Below are 23,085 nucleotides of genomic sequence, written 5' to 3' on the forward strand. Positions count from 1 at the left end.
TTGGGATGCGTTGGATCGGCTGTGGCGCACGCTCCGGCTCACGTATCATCTGCCTCAGTTCATCTCGTACTACGTCGACGACAGACAGTGTTGCTGTAGTGTGAGGTCCTTGTAACTTGCTGAGCTCTTCCCTGATCACCGACCTGATGAGTTCTCGCAGGGCGTCCATGTCACTTCCCTGGCGTCCAGAGAAGACATTGGCAGGTGCATAGTTTATGTCTCGATTGTACTGTCGAGCCCGCTGTTCTAGCGTTTTCTCGATGGCTGTCACTTCCGTATGAAACTCCGCAACTGTTTGTGGTGGGTTGCGAACGAGAACAGCGAGTAGCTCTTGCTTCACCCCACGCATGAGGTAGGGTAGCTTCTTGTCTTCAGTCATATGGGAATCTGCGCGCTTGAACAGGCGGATCATGTCCTCGATATACATTGCAACACTTTCGTTGGTTAGTTGGTTCCTGGATTCGAGCGCAGCCTGCGCCTTTTCTTTGCGATCCGCGCTGGCATAAGTCGCCAGAGCTTGTCGCCGAAATTCATCCCAGGTCGTAAAAGAGGTTTCATGGTTCTCATACCACGTCTTTGCGAAGTCCTCCAAAGCAAATTATACGCGGCGGAGCTTCTCTCTCTCGTCCCAACCGTTCAAACGTGCCACTCTCTCAAAGAGGTTCAGCCAATCTTCTACGTCTTCATACGAGTCGCCATGAAATACTGGTGGCTGGTGAGGCTGATTTATCACCACTTGGGCTGGTGTTACATGACTTGTCATGGTGGCGGCGTCCATTGACTGAGTTCCCCTTGGCGTGAAGTGGAGTGGACTGAATTCCGGTGAATCACCTCGAAGACGGCGACTGGTCCTCTAATGCACAAGTGTCGGCTCCGCAGGATCAACTCGCTGGTGGTTGGGGCTACGCTGTCTTGCGTTCGTAGGGCTTTGATTCATTACCCTGCACCTCCACCAGAAATGTAACGATGTTGAAGGACTCGGGGTGTAATAAAACGTATTTATTAAAGGGCGAACCTGTGCTCACAACTCAAAGGGACTATGGTCACAGAACGTTACAGCAGAACACCAAAGATGTCTTCTTCTTCTGCTTTTTCAAGAAGAGTCCCAAGCGTGTGGCACACATCAGCAGGGGCCAGCTGGGTTCTCGTGCTATCATCATCGTCTCTGCGCAACACTAGACGGCGCGCATGTATGTCCCTGTGCGCGTGGTGATGGGCGCGTTGTTTGAATGCAGGCACTATGTCACGGCAATATTTTATTGGAACTTCTCCCACAAAAGAAAACAGGGCGTAGCTTATTTATTCTACACATTTATAGCAAACATTTGCAACATAAGCATAAGTTTAAGAACCTATTCCAGAAAACACTTAGCCTGGCTGGAGAAAATCTAGTAGTTATAGCAGGAGACTTTAATGCACCACACACTGCCTGGTGATACCTGTATACAAGACCAAAAAGAAGTGCCTTATGGGATGACTTGCAAGAGCTGAGCCTAACACTCATCACAGATCCTGGCAGTCCAACCAGAATTGGCATGGCGCTAAACAGGGACACAATTCCAGACCTAACCTTCACCAAGAATACTGAAATGGCGGCATGGCACAACACACTACAAGATTTGAGCAGCGACCACCGTATATCAGTTACACTTCAAATATGGTCCAAGTAGCCCCAAAGAAACAGAAATTAAATTAATAGACTGGGAATTGCTTCATAGAACGCGAGAGGCCACAGAACAATGAGCAATCACAGACATAGAACAGTGGACTAAGCAGCTCAGGAAAGACGCCAAAGCTGCTACTAAAATCGTGCCATATGCATCTAACTTGACCGAATGCGACAGCAAACTTCTCCACATGTGGGAAGCTAAGCAATCACTTCAACATAGACTTAACAGCCAAAAGCATAACAGGAAGTTGAGAAAGTGCATAGCACTTCTCAACAAAGAAATAGAACAATATACTAAGCAACTCAGTAAACAACAATGGGACGAGATTTGTAAATCTATGGACAGGAAATTAGGCACCGGCAGAACCTGGCACTTCCTTAGGTTCCTACTTGATCAGGAAAATAAGAAAAACAACAGCAATGCCATTACTAAGTTAATGCACGGCTATGATGGCACAGAAAAGGAATTCCTCAAAAAATTAGAAAAGAAATGCATCACACAGGCAGCTCCTTGTAACCATCCTAGCTACAACAGTGATGCAAACTCAAAACTAGACGAGAAAATTACAGACGCAGAAATTTGTGCGACCCTACAAAATTTAAACACCAAATCAGCCCCAGGACCTGATGCTATAAGTAACAAAACACTTAAAACCTCGATGATGAATCAATCTCCAAATTAACAGAATACATGAATGATTGGATTGGATAAACTTTTATTTGGATAAACTTTTATTGAATGCATGAGTGAGTGCTGGATAAAAGGAGAAGTACAAGCGGAGTGGAAGAAAGCGACGATAACGCTCATTCCAAAGACTGGTAGAAGCTTGCCATTGACAACCTCAGACCGATATCTCTAACATCCTGCATTGGAAAATTACTAGAACAAGTAATTTTAAGCAGAGTCGACAACTTAGAATACAACAACATCTACCCAGATACGACGATAGGGTTTTGCAAAAACCTTTTGACACAAGATCAGATGCTTCAACTTAAGCATGAGATAATCAACTATAAAACCTGCTCTACAAAGGCCATCTTGGGTCTTGATCTTAAAAAAGCTTTTGATAATGCTATTCATACCACCATATTGAAGAACATTGAACGAATCAGACTAGGGCAGTGGATGTATAACTACGTTAATAGCTTTCTGTCAGACAGAAAGGCAGTCATCTCCGTTGGAGGACTCAAATCAGCTGAGATGCACATCAGCGGCGCTGGCACGCCGCAAGGCTCTGTCCTATCCCCGATGCTTTTCAATCTCGTCTTAATAGGGCTTCCCGGGAAACCAAATTAAATTGAATCTCCACAGCATCGAATCTACGCAATTGATATTACTATCTAAGTTTGTGATGGGAGCAACGGCTCTATAGAACAAGAACTGCAGACCACAATAAACACAGTAGAGCAACACCTGATAGGAACAGGTCTAACCTGCTCCGCAGACAAATCAGAGCTTTTTTGTACCGTCCCACTCTTAGGGGTAGGCCTCCCACTGGATATGACAAACGAGGCTTATGAAGAAACTAAGATACACACAGGGAACGGCCAAAATATCCCTATAATCAACCTACTCAAGGTACTGGGCTTTGTAATTGAGAACAAAGGTACAAACGAAGAAACCATTAAAAAATTACAAGCAAAAGTAACAAACACCATAAGATTAATAAAGCAAATCACTAACAAGCACAAGGTATGAAGGAAAAAAGTATTATACGGCTGATACACTATTTTGTAATCAGTCAGATCACATACATAGCAGCCTTCCATAATTGGTTTGCAGCTGAAAAGACCAAAATTAACAACCTGCTAAAAATGGTGTACAAACTAGCGCTAGGGATTCCTATCAGTACGCACACAGACCTTTTTCTAAAGCTAGGACTCAACAACACACTGGAGGAACTCATAGAAGCACAACAAATGTCTCAAGTGGAATGTCTAACAAAAACCTCTACTGGACGGAATATGCCACGTAAGCTATGAATGAATTATCACAATCAAAACCAAGAAAAGAGGACGATCACGAGAGAAATTCATGGGAAACTTCTGGTACCTAATATACCCAAAAACATGCATCCATGTTACAACAAAGGTAGACGCAGGAGTAGAGCAGAAAAAATGATCCAGAGCTACGGGTCAGACGACAGAGCCGCCTTTGTAGGCGGGGAATACCCAAACAGCAATAGCTACGTTGCGGTAGTTGTAGATCACAACCAAAAGCTCGTTACCAGCATGTCAGTTAATACAAAATTTTCCGACACAGCAGAGGAAGTAGCCATTGCACTAGTACTGGTCTCCATGAATGCTCAATATTACGCTAAGGGCCAGATCTCCCCGTAGGCGTGGCACATCATGGGTGTAAACGAAGCAAAATTTTCTACTGTAGAAAAGAATGACAGACAACTGCTATGGTTCCCAGCGCATACAGCTCCAGACATTCCCCCAGTCCACCCCAATGAGGCAGCACACTGCGAGGCTCGAGGTCTTACTCGCCGAGCTGAGCAAGGAGTGACTTCTACGGGTCAGGGGAAGGTGGAGGAGGAGATATGGTGAGAAAAGGATCGATTAACCACATTCATTGATATTGTTACGTTTGAAAGAGACTGGTATATGTTGAAAGGGGCCGTTTGTTAGGTCGTTAGGGGCAGCTCAGAAGCGGCCGACTGGTTAAAGATCCTCCTGATCTCCTTCTTCCTTTCTCGCTCTCGGCGACAAGTGCGTTCACCATGTACGCTTCTTTGTCTTCGTGCATGTGCGCAACATTCCTCTCCGCGGAGACGAAGGCCGCCGGACGAGTCAGTCAAGTTGTCGTGGCGTGTACAGTTTCAGGCAGGCAACATGAACCACTTGAGTTTTGGCAGCTCGTCGACCACTCGCCGTGAGACGAGCTATTACATAGTTGACCTCTGTAAGTCTGTCGACAATGACAAAAGGTCCATCGTAAGTGGCCAAAAACTTTTGGCATAACCCGCGCTTGCGCATCGGAGTCCACAACCACACGAGATCACCACGGCGATAAATCACTGGTCGATGGTGAATGTCATAGCGTGCCTTCGCTTTGTCTTGCGATGCCAATGTGCGTAGTCTAGCTATGCGACGCGCCTCTTCGGCGAGGCAGAGAGTCTCGGCGACAGTGACGTTGTCGTGATCACAGAATGGTAATACTGTGTCGATTGTGTGCCGGGGCGAACGTGCATAAAGCAAAAAGAAAGGGCTATAACCTGTAATCTCGTGCTTCGCGGTGTTGAACGCGTAAGTAATGAACGGGAGTACGTCATCCCAGTTCTTGTGGTCGCATGAGACATACATAGACAACATGTTAATAATGGTGCGGTTGGTACGCTCCGTCAGCCCATTAGTTTGGGGGTGGTATGGTGTTGAGTGACGCAGGCGGGATTCACATAAACGGAGTAGCTCCTCCACGACATCCGCTGTGAATTGTCAGCCACGATCGCTGATAATCAGGCGAGGTGGCCCGTGTCGGAGGATGACGTACTGTAACAAAAACGACGAGACTTCACTGGCAGTTGCGGAGGGGACGGCCGCCGTCTCGCAGTAGCGTGTGTGGTAGTCGACGCAAACAATTATCCATCGGTTGCCATTAGCCGATTTTGGAAAGGGGCCCAGAAAGTCAATCCCCACTTGTTCGAAAGGTGCCCTTGGAGTAGGCATCGGATGTAGAAGACCAGCTGAATCAGTTGATGGACGTTTGTGACGCTGACATTGCATACAGCTTGCCACATAACTCTCAACGGACTTCTGCATACCAGGCCAATAAAAGCGCTCTTTAGTCCGGTGAAGCGTCCGCACCAAACCTAAATGTCCAGATGTAGGGTCGTCGTGCATGACACTCATAATAATGGTTCGCAGGCTCTCCGGGACCACTAGAAGGAAACGCGCGCCACTGATGGAGAGGTTCCTTTAGAACAACAGTCCATCACGCATACAGAAACGGCGTGCACTAGTGGAAGCGGATGCAGCGGCGAATAGTGGTGCTAGTTTAGCGTCCTTCCGCTGTTCTGCTCTGAAACTGGGATAGTCCGGGAATGTAGGCGACACAGACGCTACAAGTTGGTCAAGGTCATCGGATTCACAGTCCGTTGTGCTAAGTGGCATACGAGAAAGACAGTCTGCGTCAGCATGTCGACGACCACTCTTGTAAGCGACGGTAAAACGGTATTCTTGTAGCCGGAGGGCCCAGCGAGCAAGGCGGCCACAAGGGTCACGAAGGTTGACAAGCCAACACAACGAGTGGTGGTCGGTTACGACTGTCAATGGGCGTCCGTACAGGTAAGACCTAAACCGCTGAATTGCAAATAATACCGCCAGGCATTCTTGTTCCGTAACAGTGTAGTTTTGTTCCGGCCTGCTTAGGGAGCGACTTTCGTATGCGATGACGTGTTCGTGGTCGCCGTAACGTTGTACTAGGACAGCTCCAATACCTATGCCGCTAGCATCCGTATGAAGCTCTGTCGGAGCAGAAGGACTGAAGTGCTGAAGGACGGGTCGTGACGTCAGCAAAAACTTCAATTGACGGAATGAAGAATCGCACTCCGGAGACCACTCAAAGGAATTGTCCTTTCGTAAGAAGCATGTGGGAGGATACGCAACGTCGGCAAACTTCGGAATAAAGCAGCGGAAGGACGAACAAAGCCCCAGGAAACTACAAAGCTCCTTGACGGAACGCGGCGCATTGAACGCCTCAACTGCTGCTGTTTTCTGGGGGTCAGGGCGGATGCCATCCTTGTCAACGAGATGCCCGAGCACAAGCGTCTGGCGGTCTCCGAAGTGGCATTTCTTCGAACTTAAAGTTAGGCCAGCATTTCGGATGCAGTTCAAAACAGTATCCAGACGAGAGTTGTGTTCACTGAACGTGCGGCCAAAGATGACAACGTCATCGAGATAGCACATGCAGAATGGTGTCCATAAACCTCTCGAACGTTGCCGGTGCATTGCACAGTCCAAATGGCATCACGTTGAATTCAAAGAGCCCATCAGGGGTTACAAAGGCAGTCTTTTCCTTGTCCTCTGGGTGCATCGGAATTTGCCAATAACCGAATCGTAAGGCTACGGAGGAAAAATTAGAGGCCGAATGTAAGCAGTCTATTGCGTCCTCTATACGCGGCAGCGGGTATACGTCTTTTTTAGTCACGGCATTCAGTCGGCGATAGTCGACACAAAATCTCCAAGATCCATCTTTCTTCTTAACAAGGATTACCGGTGCTGCCCACGGACTGGCTGACTCTTGTACCACTCCCTTTTGCATCATTTCCTGCACTTGGTCGTTGATAATTTGTCTTTCTGACGGGGAAACACGGTATGGTTTTTGGCGAATCGGACTTGCCGTGCCAGTGTTGATGGTATGGCGCGTTCGAGACAGGGGGATAGGGATTACTTTGCCCTTCTGCGCAAAGACAAATACCGAAGCGTGCTTCAACAGCACATTCATTAAAGTTCGGCTCTCGCTTGAGCTAAGTGACTTATTTACCGTTGCCATAAGCGCCCCGTCCAAATTGTGACAACCAGTTCTGTCACGTTCCTTCGGCACGTCTGTGAGCTCGACCACTGATAAGGTCGCGTGTTCTTTGCTGACCGAAGCTAATCTTAAACCATTAAGTAGTGTCACGGGCTCAGAGGAACAGTTTACAGTCCATAGGCCAGTTCATCCGCCATCTATCGACACCACACAATGGGGAACCAACACGTTCTTCTTCACGCAGTTTATGTGCATTGATTCTACGCTCGCATCGAAGCTGTCAGAATCCGCTCCGTGACAAACAACAGGAACACGTACGGTAGACAACGCAGGTATGAACGTATCGCCACAGACACACAGCGTAGTTTGATCATTCGCTGGAGTTTCCAAAAGTTCTGACGGCATCTGGCCACTCACAAAGACTTTCCCCGTGCGACAGTCTACAGTGGCACCACATTTTCGCAAGAAGTCCATGCCGAGAATGACATCATGTGTCGACCGAGGAATAATCGCAAACTCTGTCATGTTCATTAGGCCTCTCAAAAATAGTTCAGCACTACACACACCAATAGGGTGCAACGGCTCTCCACTCACTCCACAGAACGTCGAAGTTTCATCCCAGGTAAAAACAACTTTCCGCCCTAACACGTCTTTAAAGGAAGCACTCATCACGGAAATCGTTGCACCTGTGTCCACCAAGGCCATCACAGGCACATAATCCACCAAAACACGCACTTTGTTTTTAAACATACACATAGGAGGTATTTCTGTCAGTAGCACGTTTCCAGCGACCTCACCCCCATTGGCCGCGCTGGTTAGTTTTCCGGTGGCGAAGAGGGCGCTTTGCGACGCAGCGGTGAAGGAGAAAGATGAGCACGAGGTCGCGGTGGGGGCGTTAAACTCCTGTCAGATGCCGGGGAGATGTTGCGAAAGTTGCTGGGCCAATAGTTGTCACCAGGTGGTATGTGGGCCGGCCGCCGGACACCATGAGGCTGTTCGAAGGGTCTTGAAAAGTCAGATGGTTGGTGATACCGAGGAGTCACCCGACGGTTGCAAAATCGCGATATGTGGCCTGGCACACCGCAGGAATAGCACACCGGCCGAGGTCGAAACATTGGTCGCTCGTCATTGAATCGAGCGTCATCATTTGTTCTTGTGTAACAGATGTACTGGTCGGGTACGTTGTACCGAGACGTCGGATGTCAAGGAAGCATGCGCTGAGAGCGTCGGTCATACCGCGACGCGGGAAATCTGGTTGTCATCCTTGACTGTGGGGCTGGGCTGTACTCCACAGTTGCCGCGCTCATCGTCGGTAGCCATGGGGTCAAAGGAGGCACATCTATAGCCTCGCGTGGCAGAGACAACTCGCGATGGTCAGCTGTCGAACACGACATTTCTCGGTGCGACAGTTCCTCACGACAGTTCCTCACGAATGGCAGAAAAAAGGTCAAGGCCAGGATTCGTGTCCACACTGGCAACAGTTGTAACGTTAGCCAGCCGACCAAACTTGGGCGCAATTCGACGCATCTTGAGTGTTTCAAACGTTCGGCAATGCTGAATGACGTCGGACACAGAACTGAGGCTTTCTTTTCCAATTAGAAAATTATACACGTCCTCAGCGATCCCTTTGAGCAGATGCCCAACTTTGTCCTCTTTCGACATGGTAGCACAGACCACCTTGCACAACCTTAACACTTCTTCTATGTAAGTGGTGCATGTCTCACCTGGTAGCTGTGCCCGTTGCGACAGTGTTTGCTCAGCCCGCTTCTTTCTAGCAACCGAGTCGCCGAAACACGCCCTGAGCTTTTCAACAAAAAGATCCCACGTCGTGAGTGCGTCCTCGTGGTTCTTGTACCATACCAGTGCGGTGTCGGTCAGGGAGAACACTACGTTGGCTAGCATAGTGGCTGCATGCCAACCGTTGGACTTGCCCACACGTTTGTACTTGGTGAACCAGGCGTCTACATCTTCTTCGGCTTTTCCTCCGAAGGGCGGTGGAACTCGGTAGTACGGAGGCGGGCCAGACGGTGCCGTCCTGGAAACGCCTGCTTCTTCAAGCATGTCGAAGTCACTCACGGCAGATGGTGGGAGACCGGCAAGTCGACGGCTTCGTCGAAGCTGTGGCAGTGATCGTTCCGTAGTTGAAGCGCTTACCCAGCTCCTCCACCACTCTGTTACGTTTGAAAAAGACTGGTAGATGTTGAAAGGGGCCGTTTATTAGGTCTTTAGGGGCAGCTCAGAAGCAGCCGACTGGTTAAAGATCCTCCTGATCCTCTTCTTCCTTTCTCGCTCTCGGCGACAAGTGCGTTCACCATGTACGCTTCTTTGTCTTCGTGCATGTGCGCAACAATATAACCAAATACTACCAGATGCAGAGGCGAATTTGTCCACCAGCTCACTCTAAACTCAACAGAGCAGAGTCCATTGCTTGGAGGGGATTGCAGACAGGAAGCTACCCCAATCCCGTGCAATTGAAGGCTTTCTACCCTGCCTTATACGAGAGCGACACATGCAAGCTATGCAAGTCTGGTAGATCCACGCTTCAAGACATGTTGTGGGGATGTCGAATATACCAAGATCAAATGGCAGTCTCTTCGGAAGATCTGAGGGCGCGGTGGTCGGCCGAACTGCAAAGCTCAGAACTCACGGACCTACTATGGGCCGTCCAGCAAGCCCTGGAGGCAGCGCGGGAGCAACAGCTTCAAGCGGCCATCTAGGCGGCCCCAGGACCGGGCCTTCCAATCGCCGGATATTCAATAAAGTTATTTCATCAGTTTCTCCGAAAAAAAAAAAAAAGGTATGATCATGAAATTTCGCACACTAATTCTTCGGGAAGTTGCATTAATCCTCATCTAAGACAGCAGGTTCATACATTTATCTCGCAAAAAAAAAATCATGCAAACTTGTCAGGTGCCACAAGAGAGACTTTCCAATTATTTTTTTCTTTTTCTTAATTATAGCTCACACAGTTTCTAAATGTTATAGGCTCCACTACTTGGCAGGAAATGGAAAGTATAACCTGAGAAAATTTCAGTAATATCAGTCAGATAATTTTCAAAAAAGTGATCATAGAAAAATGAACTTCCATAATTAAAAATGCATATAGTAGGTGCTGACTACATAAACCAATGACTTTGCAAATAATCACCCCGAGTAGGAACATTTGGAATAATAATTGGTGATAAAGGCAAGAAACTAATACAATTCAATGATACATCCACATATATGCAGATCCTTGAAGTGAACGCCGATGATGGGATGAAGCTCGGTCATAAGGTTCATTATGTCTACGTTGAAGTTGTCCACTTGTATAAAGGAAGGACAGATACATGCCAAGATGGACAGATGCATATACAAATGGACACAGAGTACGGCCTGCTTTTATATCATATTCACGCTATGTACGCTCTGTAGACGATCTGCACAACAGCTGTGTTTCAGCACGCCGGAGACCTACAGTAACGACGGACACAGTGAGACCTTCAGGAGCTTTGCTCCTAAAGGTATATACTCACAAGAACAATGATGGGAAACAGCTAGCCAACAAACCCCAAAATCTGTGAGGAAGCACAGGTCTCATTGCCAATTTTAAATGGCTTCAACTGCTTCTAGGTACTCAATAATGTACAGTTTTGTTCATCAGTGTTTACCATCTCCTGACAAAAAAAAATGTTTTTTTTTTGTTGTTATTGTCGATTCACTCAACCAACACCTAATGCTGCACTATTCAAAATAAGAAAAACATTACTAGTTGCAATAAAATACAGACGAGGAGAATAAAACAAAAATGAAATGGCAAACAATGCGATAATACACATATCAAACAGTGCACCGGAAGATGCAAGCGAGACAGAAAATCCGAAGCGAGTATGGGTATATATTAAAAAATATGAACAGCACAGACAAGAACAGAAAATGAGACAAAACAAAACAGGGGCACTAAATTCCAGCTAGCTAGCAGTCAGCACCACTGTTCTGTACCACTTCCCATCCTTGTATGTGCTTATGCAGTGATGAAAGCGACATTTCGCTTTTTGGAACAGAAAAAACTGTATTTTGGAGCAGGTTCAAGTGTCTTCAGAACATACGCGTTTCTAACGACTCCTGAAGCCTAAAACGTCACTTAAGCATCTAACAAATATTTATACTTATTATTAAACATGTCGTACGCTAGTATGCAGCTAGTATACAAGCAGTATAGTTGGCGTAAATCATGGGTCGGGGGGGAGTGAAAAGAGTCTGGACTGCAAGGACACCCCTTGCAAGTGTTTCACTTGAGATTTAGCTTTAGCACGAGATATAATTGAGTTAACAGTTAAGTACAGTGCAATCAACTTTTTAGTTTTTAAAAGGCTTTTTATATTTTACTGCATACCTGTGGTAAATGCCCCTCAGCTGTGTGAAGTATGGAATTTGAAAAAAGATGAAAAAAGAGACTGAATAGAACAATGCAATTGCTTGAGCTAGGACCCCATGCTTTTTTTTTAATTTTATTTGAAAGCATGATTTAATTCCTATCTAAATAAAAATAAACCTATATAAAAATACGAATTGGACACCATGGCCTGATATGTGTCCCCACTTGAGATTTTTCTGGATTTACGCCACTGAGTAGCATACTAGGATGATAGTGTAATACAGCTTGCTTTTGGTTTCGCCTGTGCTCACAGGATGGTCCCATGTTTCAACTTCATTATTCTTTTTAGTTTTCCAACATCCTTTCGGAGCACGTTTGGAGCAGTTACTAGCACATATTGCACTTAGGAGAAACATTTCTCTTTTGGAGCAGCACTCCCATCAGTGGCTTATGTCAACACTTACTAGTAGTCATGCCGGCTTGCTGAAAATGCCACTATTATATAATCTACAATGTGTGTGACGTATATATATATATATATATATATATATATATATATATATATATATATATATCCCGAAGTAAGCATATAATCCAGATAACACAAACACTGCAACAACTGCATTGTGCTTTGACATGTAGGGTGCTCGAAGGCCTGTCATATTTGATGTGTCTTTAATAGCATTTTGATTCAGATTTGCCAATACTTAAACATGTTTTCGTTTCAGCACCTACAGTGATCAAGACCTGAGCAGAACATTGCTTTTTCAAACTCGAGCTTGCATTTAAAAGAAATATGAACCATCTGTTTGAGAGGTCACGGGGTGCAAGCTCAGTGAGAGCAAAATTTCGTAAGCCCCCATAAGAGCTATTCCCTCATTAACCGAATTCTCTTACAAGTGCCTCAATGCCACGCAGCTCAGGGTTGAAACCTCATCACCACGCTGCTAGATGGAGAGGATGGGTCCAATGTGGTCACTCCCACAAATGTCTCGCATTTCTCCTATCCCAAGTGATCGAGTTTTCGGGCGGAATCTTAAAGCTATGCCAACCAGTTACTCTTCTGCTCTTCTCCCACAAAATGTCATTGATTGTGGTCAGCTTGAAGTCTCCGTTGCTGACACAAACTCAATGTGATTAAACTCGCAGTGGTTCGGTGGGAGCCCAAGTGGCATTTAATGACCCCTTTCAGCTACATTGTGCACAATATTGCTAAAAAAATATAACTCAACAGATGCCAACAACTTAAGTAGACACTTGCTTCATCGCCATCCTTTCAATGTTCTCATTTCTGGGCCACTCGTGTAAAGTTTTTCCTGTGTCTGGGCCATCACCTGGTAAGTTCTCTTTTTTACCAGGTGCAGTACAATGACAAAAATGAGGCTATCAGTTGGCAGCTTCTGCAGAATGTCGTTCAACCACCCCTCAAGCTGTCCATGGCACTTGGCAGTTTTCCGGCCAACAAATACATCTACACAGATGTCAACAAAGCCATTCTCACAACCAGTGCACGTCACGAGCAGGCACTGGCCTTTTCAAGAAAGTTGCTTCAGGCCCATCGACAGGCCATTTAATTGAGCGCACTGGCATCCCTACTTATATCAGTGACTGTCTCCAAGCTTGGATGAGTGTGTCTCTTGTCTCATCCATGAAGGCTGCTAAGCTTTATGCCCCGGTAGTGATCCCATCATTCTGTGATGTTATCCCAGTTGAGAAACAGATAGTTGTGCTTATACTTCTCCGCATTGACCAGAAGTTGATATCGGCATGCATGCGACGCACACAGTGTCGTTGCAGTAATGGGGCATCTGTACACTTTCAGAACTCATCCCGTATCTTCCCCCCGACAGCATCTCATTGCAGCAGAAGAACTGTGTCACGCACGACCTTGGCAGCCACGGTGTGAAGCGGTCGACCTTTGTGCGGTGTTTACTCCACGTTTAATTGTCACTTTCATGGCAAACACTTTTCTATTGCCAGCACCACTAACCTCGGCAACAAACTTGCCCGCGTCCTCCACGTTGCTAAATCGCTATGCTGTTCAGGATGCGAGCGCTGATGTTGCTCTCCCTGTTGCTCCTCAGTGTGGACTTTGAGGCGACGCAATCAAACTAATTTTCTATTTGACGAGTAGTATGCCTGAAAAAGCACTAGTTCTTACGTTCACATTATGTTGCATAACCCACATGACATTCTTACTAATGTATGACCGACAAGTCCATTCACACCAACCCAAGCCCTTTAAGGTGTTATATACAGCCATGGCCACGTCTGTGTAGAGCGTTCGAGCAGCCAGTTTTTGCTCAGCGGACCGAAGCCTTGAGGCAGTTTCGAGCTCTGAAATGATGTATCAGGAGCATGCATGGCCTACTTGTCAGGCTGACCACGTCAGAGCCTGCTACTACCCCAAGGTTTCGCCCCGCGGAGCAAAAATCGCATGTTCGCGTGCTCTACACGGACGTGGTCGTGTCGGTACATAACTGTGCAAACCACTTGTTTTTATTAGTTGTGTCAGCTAGTGATCAAGAAAGAGCCAGATACAGTGAGCTTGAATGAACTGAAGCTCCGGCTAATAAATTTCTATTCCTTTAGCTTCATTTTATAGTCTATTGTTGCACATGACCACCTTGATTATGCTACCACATTCGATGAGTCGTTTGATGTGTCACTATCTGCAACCAGATAACTTGATTTCTGATAATATAGTCTAACAGCCACAACAGATGCTGGAAGGTGTTCTTTACGAACGAATGGTTCACTAATCAACTGGTTGAATTTACACTATGTTTCGGTGTCTTTCGAGCAAAGGCCATGGGATTGATTGGTTTCCTATGATGCCATGTGAAAATATGTGGACCGGACAGCTTTTTGCATGTCCTTCAAGCTGGCCCAAGGATAATTTTTTTGGTGCCTGCCAATGATGACACCACTAAGACGTCAGCGACCAAATGTAGATTTCCTGACAGAAAGCTTGACGTCTCTGCTTTCTCTCGTTTTCACAGTTTTGGGCCCATTATTTTCTGAATGCTCGAAATTTCACTCCAGCTTGTAAACTGTGACCTTTCCTTATGGCTATGATGTGCGAAATGCAAGGAATCCCTTGCTATGCAAGAATGGGAGCATGGCAGGCTGCCGCATAAGTTTAGAAATGTCATTTTTAGAGAAAAATGTAATAAGACAAACGACTGATTATGGTTCAGAAAAGGCTGCGGATTTCAAGTAAGGCAAAAAGAAAAAAAAAACATGATTTTTGCTTACCCTGTCCCTATAAGGGCATGCATTATATATATATGCACACACAGACATATAACAGACAAACGTGCGAAAACTTTTTATTCCAACGTTTCAGCTGGGGTCCGGTCTTCATCAGGAAATAGAAGTCCTAATCATAATTGATATGTGGGGTTTAACGTCCGAAAACCCCCATATGATTATGAGAGATGCCGTAGTGGAGGGCTCCAAAAATTTCGACCACCTGGGGTTCTTTAACGTGCACCCAAATCTGAGCACACGGGCCTACAACTTTTCCGCCTTCATCGGAAATGCAGCCGCCACAGCCGGGATTACAAGTCCTAATAGAATTCAATTCAAGGCCTAATAATCAATTTTATTAGAACTTGTATTCCCTGACAAAAGCCAGACCCCAGCTGAAACAGAATAAAACGTTTCCGCACGTTCGTCTGTTATTTTGAACTTTGGAAAACGCTGAATTCACTGAAACTTTCTGGACACACACACACACACATATATATATATATATGTGTGTCGGATCGGATGTGTCGGATCCTGCCCACGACAAGTTATCTTATCACCCACTTTTCTTTCTTCTCATTTACATTAAAATTGGCCTAATAATTTCCCCTATACCTTCCTTGGCATTATTGTCTGTTAGATCTCATTATTATTGTGTAAACACGAAAAACGAGCCCTTAAGTATACACTTCTTTCTAGTTTATTTTGAACCTACTCAATTTAAAATTTTTCCGGAAATGCCATCAAAAAATCTCGAAAGCCATTTATGAATCGTGGATGAAGTTGGATGAATCGCGGATGAGCCCACGCGCAACGACGGATTTACCGGGGAACTGAACGGCGCCGCAAAAGTCCGCACACAGCGTGGGCAGCATACATCGTTGTCGATGAATACCTCCGTAGCTGTGCGTACCCTTCTGGCCCTCCAGTGACCCAGGCGGCTCGCACTCATCGCTGACTGACAAGCCCGAAGCGGCACGTAGGTTGCTGGCGCCCTCGTGACACGGGAACAACAAGTACACTAGAATAACAGCGAGAGCCAATGGGAAAACATTGCGTCATACTGTACGGGCAAACATAGCCGCCAGATTTAGCCTCAGTCTGGCAACCGACTTAGAACCTTGCCAATAGTATTGTATTTTGCTTGCATGCCCTATACCCCTTTGTTTATTTTATGTTTTTGCACTACGAAAGAACCAACCTACGAGCTCTAAACGCTCAACGACTGAAGCTAGCAATCGAAAATTAGGAGCCGAGGTGACGGGTAATTATCAAGGCATGAATGTGCAATGGTACAACAAACAGGTTCATTTGCGTGCACCACGACGACGCTTGCACCGAAGGCGTGCGCGCATCGGGCCGTTCTCATGATTCAAAGGCCTGGAAGCCACGTATCTCAACGATCCAAACCTTGCGAGCAGCAGCCTACATGGAGCGAGTTCGTGATGCAAACACACCGCGTCGTCGGTCGTGTTGATCGCGACAACCGACCCCAGTTGACAGTGGACACACCTGCTTAAAAGAGCGCAAGACAGACGACATACGAGTGCATGAGCTGACGACATCCTGTAGAGCACACGGCTTCCACAAGTCGAAAGAGCCACCTGCGGCCGCACCGGGGGTGCAAGACCGCCCATTCCGCGCGGAAACGCTGAACGCGTTTCACTTCTGGTGATGCTGTCGTTATTAGGCTGCCGTCGACACTAGCTGACATATTCAAGCTTCGCCACCATTTCACGAGCGCACATTTCAACTACACAACGAGCGCACTAAGTAAGCACACTTCGACCGCCACTTTGAGATCCTAGCCTGAGCAAATCAAGTAGGCTTAGATCAACCTAGCGGCCGAATGGGAAACTGCTCCGCGCAACGCGCCACCGCGACGCGCACACTCAACAAAAATAAAACGGCCACCGCAATCACCGTGCTTAGCAAAGTCCCGTATATAAAAAAACTTACCACTGCATCACGTGTGAAGTAAAAGGTATGGGCAGACAGATTAATCACACATTAGCAAATCTTTGGTGCCACACGAGAAAGCGACTCCAAATTAATCTCCCATGCGCAGGCTAAGAGCTTAGACACCAAAGGATGAAGCGACAACGACTATCCCACAATTCCTTGTGCGACGAGTTCCCGGATGAAGCGCGTCCAATAGCGTGCGCCGGAGTCGAGACAGTGAGCCCACCAATCGAATTTCGACTACGTCATTGGCAAGATCCAATGACGCTTCCGTCGGAGAAGGGTCCGTATACTAAATGCACTTTGTCTCCGGTAGGTGTCTAGGTACTCTTCCGTTACACGATTATATTTTGTGTGTGTGCGGCGCCGCTTATATCCACCAAACATAGTTTAAACACACGCGTTTTCATCGTCATGTAGCTAATGGCCTCAACATGCGCACAAAACAGCACTTGGTGTAGAAAAAAATAATCGAGCGTTGCCACCGGCCTGAACCTAACCTAAGGCGTGTCCACAATGATATGCTTCCCCTGCCGCAATATTTCTAAATTCTTATACTAACGATCTATTGATGCCGAAAGGGACCATCGAGTTTGTAACCCCTCCAAAATGTCGTGACTATCTGTCGCAACACGTGCCCTTGCTCTTAATGGCGCATACCATTTACGTCAAGTAAAAATCATTTTTTATAAGGTCCAAGGCATGCGCAGCGTTCTCCTACAGGGAAAGTGGGCGATGGTTTGTCGCAGCGCCGTCCCCGTCTCTATTAATAGTCAATGTATCGGGAAGACCTTGAGCCTTCCCTGTAGGTAAAGGGAGGAGTCGCCCCTTCCGCACATGCCTCTAAGTCCAGGTGCCTTCAAAACTGAGACGCCCGCACTCACAGTAGGAGCAGCGGGACTTGGCTGATATGCGCAGCTCGGCGCCCGAGGTCCAGGACCAGATCCTTGATTGAGCCAAATGGGTAGCGGAGACCTACGCCAGGTAGGCTTCTCTGCAACTCCACCACCGCACCTTTCCCTCTTGTGTTAAATAAACTTTTTTTATACTCCGCGTGTTAGCTCGCGCCGTGCACCTAATAATCCCTTCCTCCCATATTCTAAACTGCGACCCAGAACCGCTTTTTTCTTTGAAATAAATGTTCCGTTAATTAATTCCTCCTCCCCGCCGTAGCATGCGGCTCTCTTCCTACTTGCGTAGCCCCCACCCACCACAACAATCGTGCGCGGAGCAGTGCACCCACATAGTTCGGATGGCTCGGAGCAAGATCGGCAAGATAGGAGAGAGAGAAGGCAAGGGTGGCGAGAGTCTGCGCTCAGCTCCATGCTCAGCAGAAACCATGTCAGAAACCACGTGTGTCATGTGACCAAGTTGACGCCTACTCACGTGCTCGCGCATGCGCAACAGCGTTTTATGCACACATACATGCGCGTGCGCACACACGATGGCGGTAGGCTTTTTCGCATGCTTTTTTTTATGTTTTCAGTGTGCACTCGTGCGGCCAGAATGACCTCACAAGTGCACCCACTATCACTTAGTGGAGAATTCACTTTGATGGCACTCAGTCCCGGTCATTCAGCGCACGCTGGCATACGATGCGGAGCGGAGGTACCATAACGCGCCGCCACAGAACACCGACCAGTAGTGCAGCTTCGTCAATGCACCGCACGTGGCATGAAACCACGGAGGAAGGAATTTGTTTTCTTCCTCCGTGCACAAAACTGATCGAGTGGCTGCCTCTATTCCTCAGGATGGCAGGAGTGGCATCCTAGGCCGATTTCCCCGCTCTGCCACGTTTGAAAGTACGTAGCCAGCGATTATTTAAACTGATCTTAACTTTTTCACACCTTCGGCCTCTGAGGAAGACCTTCCCAGTGAAGCGTTGTACAGCAGAGAGGTCTTGAACAACAGTTAAGAGTTGTCGTAGTTCAGAACAGACTTTTTGCTAGAATTTGCCCTTGTAGTAAACGTCGCGAACGATAGCAGACGACGCCCGGATAGTTTCTCGCGCCTTCATGTGACAGTGTTACTTTACGTACCTTTGTTTCTTGCTTCATTTCTTCCTTTGGCAGGCTATGATTTGGTTCTGAAAAACTTACGGTGAGTTCCGCATCAATTGTCAAATGAATCACTGTTGAAAAAACAAAAATACCTATCTTTTTGACATGTTCATGATCAAGCATAGAGTTTCCCAACATTAACTAGAGGGCACTCTGGCGCTGCGATCGTTCAGCGACCATGGGAATGATGGGTAGTACACACATTTGCCTAGTCTTCGTACTTGCGGGCGGCGAATCGTACTTGCGGCTTCGTTTATTGCTGGTTACGGTTTTGTTTTAAAAGAAAGAACAAACTATTTTGAACTTAGTGACTTGATTCGAAATGGTAAGCATAAAAAAATATGGTTGTAAAGCATAACCGCTGAACATTTGCAGATTTTTTGTTTCGTGAGAAAACAGCTCCAAGCCACACGAACACACATGGAGCCAGAAGCAGGCCAGGAGTACGAAAATTAGACAAATGTGTGTACTACCCCTTTTTCCTTCCTCCGTGGTACTACCCATCATTCCCATGCTCGCTGAAGCGCCGTGTGTAGCAGCTCCTATAGACTTAAAGCCCCTACTATAGACTAGCGCCAGAGTTTCCTCTAGTAAGTATTGTGGGAAACTCTATGTGATCAAGTACACGTGTTCCTTCTTCCTCGTTGTAATATAAATGAGGATTACTTTATTGAATGCACAAATATGCAGGAATGGTATTTAAAAAAAAACGGACACAAGCACACACAGAGTAACACGTACATTTTGTCGCAGCCAGAATACAAAAACGGCGTCCAAAAGCCCAGCTCTGCATATAATCAGCATAGAGCAGAACCTTTTTTTTTTCTCTCTGTAAACTACCCATGTGGCTGGTAAGAAGTCTCACGCTTCCGACAACGTTTTAGAGCCACAAAATTAGCCCAGTGAAAGCTTGCGCTGAACGTATTTCGGCCCATAACCTTGTCGCGAACCTAGCGGCGTCTGCGAGCAGCTCGAGCTCCAGGGCACAGCCTCCTGGATTTCTTTTGCCTGCCAGATTATTGACGGTAACCTGAAAAACGGCCGTCGTCGAAACTGCAGTAGTGGCGCTACTTAAGTAGGGTTGTCTTTATTTATTTATTTATTTATAAATATTACAATTTTTGATAGGGATTTTAGCAGGTGGGTTACAGTGCATAAAAAGGATACATGGTTTACAACAACTGTACAATTCAACACGGATGAAATGGCTCTTCTTCTCTGGTACACAAAGTTGTTACAAATAATACACAAAAAACAACAGAGGATTGGTATACAATGCTAATTAAGGTGGGACTCGAACAAACTTAGAGAAGGCTGTAGAACTTGTGAATTCTGAAGTTTATTCCAATCGGAAATTGTTCTGGGAAAGGTGGAATACTCATAACAGTTAGTACGTGTGCGATGAAGGGTGACTGTTAGTTTGTGTCTTAGTCTGGTCGCGTACCCAGCTGAAAATGAAATCACATCTAAAAAATCTATTTTATAATGCCCCTTGATTATTTGATATAAACACTTCAGTCGCGATAAAAGATTCCTGTGTGCTAACGACGGTAAGTCGGCTCGTCGTAGAAGTTCGGTAACTGAAGTGCGCCCAAATTTGTTAAATATGTAGCGCGCAGCCGTCTTCAAGTAAGTTGTAACGTTTTTAGAGCTTATATGCAACAAAACAACGTAAAAAGTTTTAAAAAGCGTGAGCGTAATTGCAATTAACTCTACGTAAGTGACGTTGCCATAGATGACGGGCTTTTTGCGTTCATTTAACAGGCAACTCCTTTCATACAAGGCATAGCCTCTGAAATTAGCAAGCGCCAAAGTTGCACATCTTGAAGGCCAAGTACAAAAACTTTTAACCCTACGTAGGTAGCGTCGCCTTAAATGACGGGTGTTTCGCGCTCATTTGGCAGGCAATGACTTGGGTGACGCGCTTCAGGCCCTCGCTTGGCCACAGAACACCTGCTTGGCTACATCTGTGGCCTCATCACAGAACACCTGCCACATCCAACGGCCACATTATAATGGCATTATAACTTGTCATAATTGTCACAGTTGGTCAGATCTTTTAGATGTACCGTGTGGCTGGCACTTCTCCTCAACCGCTGGTTTCAACTTGGACTTAACAATATGGCTGGCATTGCTAGTCCCTCGTTCTGTGTTGTCTTGTGAAAACCGCGGAGCGGACTACCGGTGTGAATGGTTTGAGGAGCGTGGGGCGTTTTCCCAGTCACTGTGGTTTCGGCCCATCTGCTGAGTCGTTCGTAGCGCAGCAGAAGAGATTCGACCTGGTCGAAATGTGTCATCTGTTCGGCCCAAAATGCGCGAAAGTTCCGCCACACGAAGTGCTGTGCTTATAGAACGTGGGCGGTTGTTTCTGCAGCCGCTGCACGGGCGTCACGAAGGGTCTGTCATGGGCCTATGTCGAAAAGTTCGTGCCGTTTTGAGTCATCAGATTTTTGAGTTTCAGTGCCCGGAACAGCAGCGCGCTTGCCTTGTCTTCTCTGCAGATCGGTTCGATACATGGTGCTTTAGGATGGTGGAAAGCGTGGCTATAAAATGCAAATGAAAACCGTAAAAGAAACAGCTGGCAACATTGCATCTTGACATGAGAAAAAACTGGAAACTGACAACGTGTACTATCCGAGACAATGAATTTTAAGATATTGTTCCATCTAGGGGGGGGGGGGGGGGGAAGCTCAGCATCATACAGAGCAATAGATTTGCTAATGCATAGGTGTCGTGTACTTCTTGCCGTTTTAATGTGATCAACTACACACTGTCCAAACTAATAGATGCATTAATATAAGGCTACTGGAATGTAAGCATTAATTACAAGAAAATCCACACTCGCACGTGTCTTCAACATGTGTCACTGTACCATTGCACACCTACGTTTTATGAAGCTGTGGTGTTGTCAACACATTGCCATCAAATCACATGAGAAATAATTGAGGCTTACATTATCAGAAAAAGGGGTGAGCAATGGATTAACATATACTTTCTGTTGCTGTGAATGATAGTAGGTTTTCTATTTTCTGAGATAGAACAGCATCTTAAAATTCCTTGTCTGGGAGAGTACATGGGATCTGTTTAAGTTTTTTTTTCTGTTTCACGATGCAATGCTGCTGCTGTTTCTTCTGCGGTTTTCATAAGCTTTAATGAGGTCACGTTGGTCTAGTATTTTTTCCTTTTATACGCTTTTAATAAACATTCAGTAGCGAGTTAGCTTTCCGATTTGTCTTTTTTCTCAGTGTCACCGTGAAATGTTTCAAAAGTGTTCCAAGAAACGTGCTTGTTGCATAGTGTGATAGGCTGCGTTTCTAGGCGGTCGCTTTATGGCAGAGGTCTGTGCTTTTGAGTGGTCTATTGGCTCACTTCCTGCCTCCATTCGCCGCAGAGCTTGCAAGGTCATGGCAGACAACTTAAGCGCTTACCAATAGAAAGCGGTTAATCGAATTCTCACGGTCATAGCATGCCATGAGGCCTGCCTTCAGCTTCTGACAAAGATGCTTGACCGTACGTACCATTAGTAAACAGTAGTCTGGCAGCGATTGGCACAATGGGTCCAGTTCAACACCAACTGTTCTGTTCTTGGCATGTCACAAACTTGCTACGATCACCAGTAACAGGATCCAAGATCCAATTGAAGATTCTGTTTCCCTCTTGAAGCGCCGAACACAAAGTAATTTTTCAAACAGCTGTTTCAGACTTGCAAACGACTCTTTCAAAGTAGCGTTACATGCAAGTACCTCCCTTTATAAGAAAAGCAAGAACTGGAGGCAGTTATAAAGTACTTTGAAAATGGCTGCGCCAAAAGTGCTGATCAATGGGCTCGGTCCAACAGAAGGTGTGTTGGAATAGCAACAAACAGGTAAAAACAATGCATGGGACTCTGAAGCAGGCTACCAGCAAAGCAAGGTTAACAGATGACCAGGCAAGCTAGTCTGTATGCTTTTGACTAAGATGGAAGACTTACAAATGATGCACTATTTAGCACTTGTCAATATACCCCTTACTGTCACATGTTCGAGAACAACAGGCCAAACACAGGGTTTGGCAAATCTGACATTAAGGCAGCTGTAAAAAGAAGTTTATGTTATCATTGTACATAATAGAAAAACTCTGCCTCTGGCCAACAAAATATTGTACCGGGAGGCCCAAATAGACTGACTGACAAGCAGCGTTACCCAAAGCATGCTGTGCAAGCCTTGCAGGAAATGCCAAAGCCTCTAGGCTCCCATAAATTGAAGGCCTAAAGGCCTTCAATTTATGGGAGCCTAGAGAATTTAGGGAACCTAGAGATAAAGAATTTTAA

General features: G+C 46.2%; 1 protein-coding gene across 16 annotated transcripts in view; it reads right to left on the reverse strand.

Annotated features, from left to right (window-relative positions):
* Window positions 1–18,948, reverse strand: part of LOC119179536 (uncharacterized) — a 125,086-nt gene extending 106,138 nt beyond the window's left edge. For 7 of the 16 annotated variants that reach the window (XM_075868649.1, XM_075868645.1, XM_075868650.1 and 4 more), the window contains exon 1: window positions 16,714–16,883. The gene's annotated coding sequence lies outside the window, so the exon portion shown is untranslated. Of the gene's footprint in view, window positions 1–16,266; window positions 16,575–16,713; window positions 16,884–18,755 lie in introns of those variants that run through there. The other 9 variants (XM_075868651.1, XM_037430640.2, XM_037430638.2 and 6 more) reach the window with 6 other exon arrangements.
* Between the last annotated feature and the right edge of the window lie 4,137 nt (window positions 18,949–23,085).

The sequence above is a fragment of the Rhipicephalus microplus genome, chromosome 7 (genome assembly GCF_043290135.1).
Source record: "Rhipicephalus microplus isolate Deutch F79 chromosome 7, USDA_Rmic, whole genome shotgun sequence".
Lineage (NCBI taxonomy): Eukaryota > Metazoa > Arthropoda > Arachnida > Ixodida > Ixodidae > Rhipicephalus > Rhipicephalus microplus.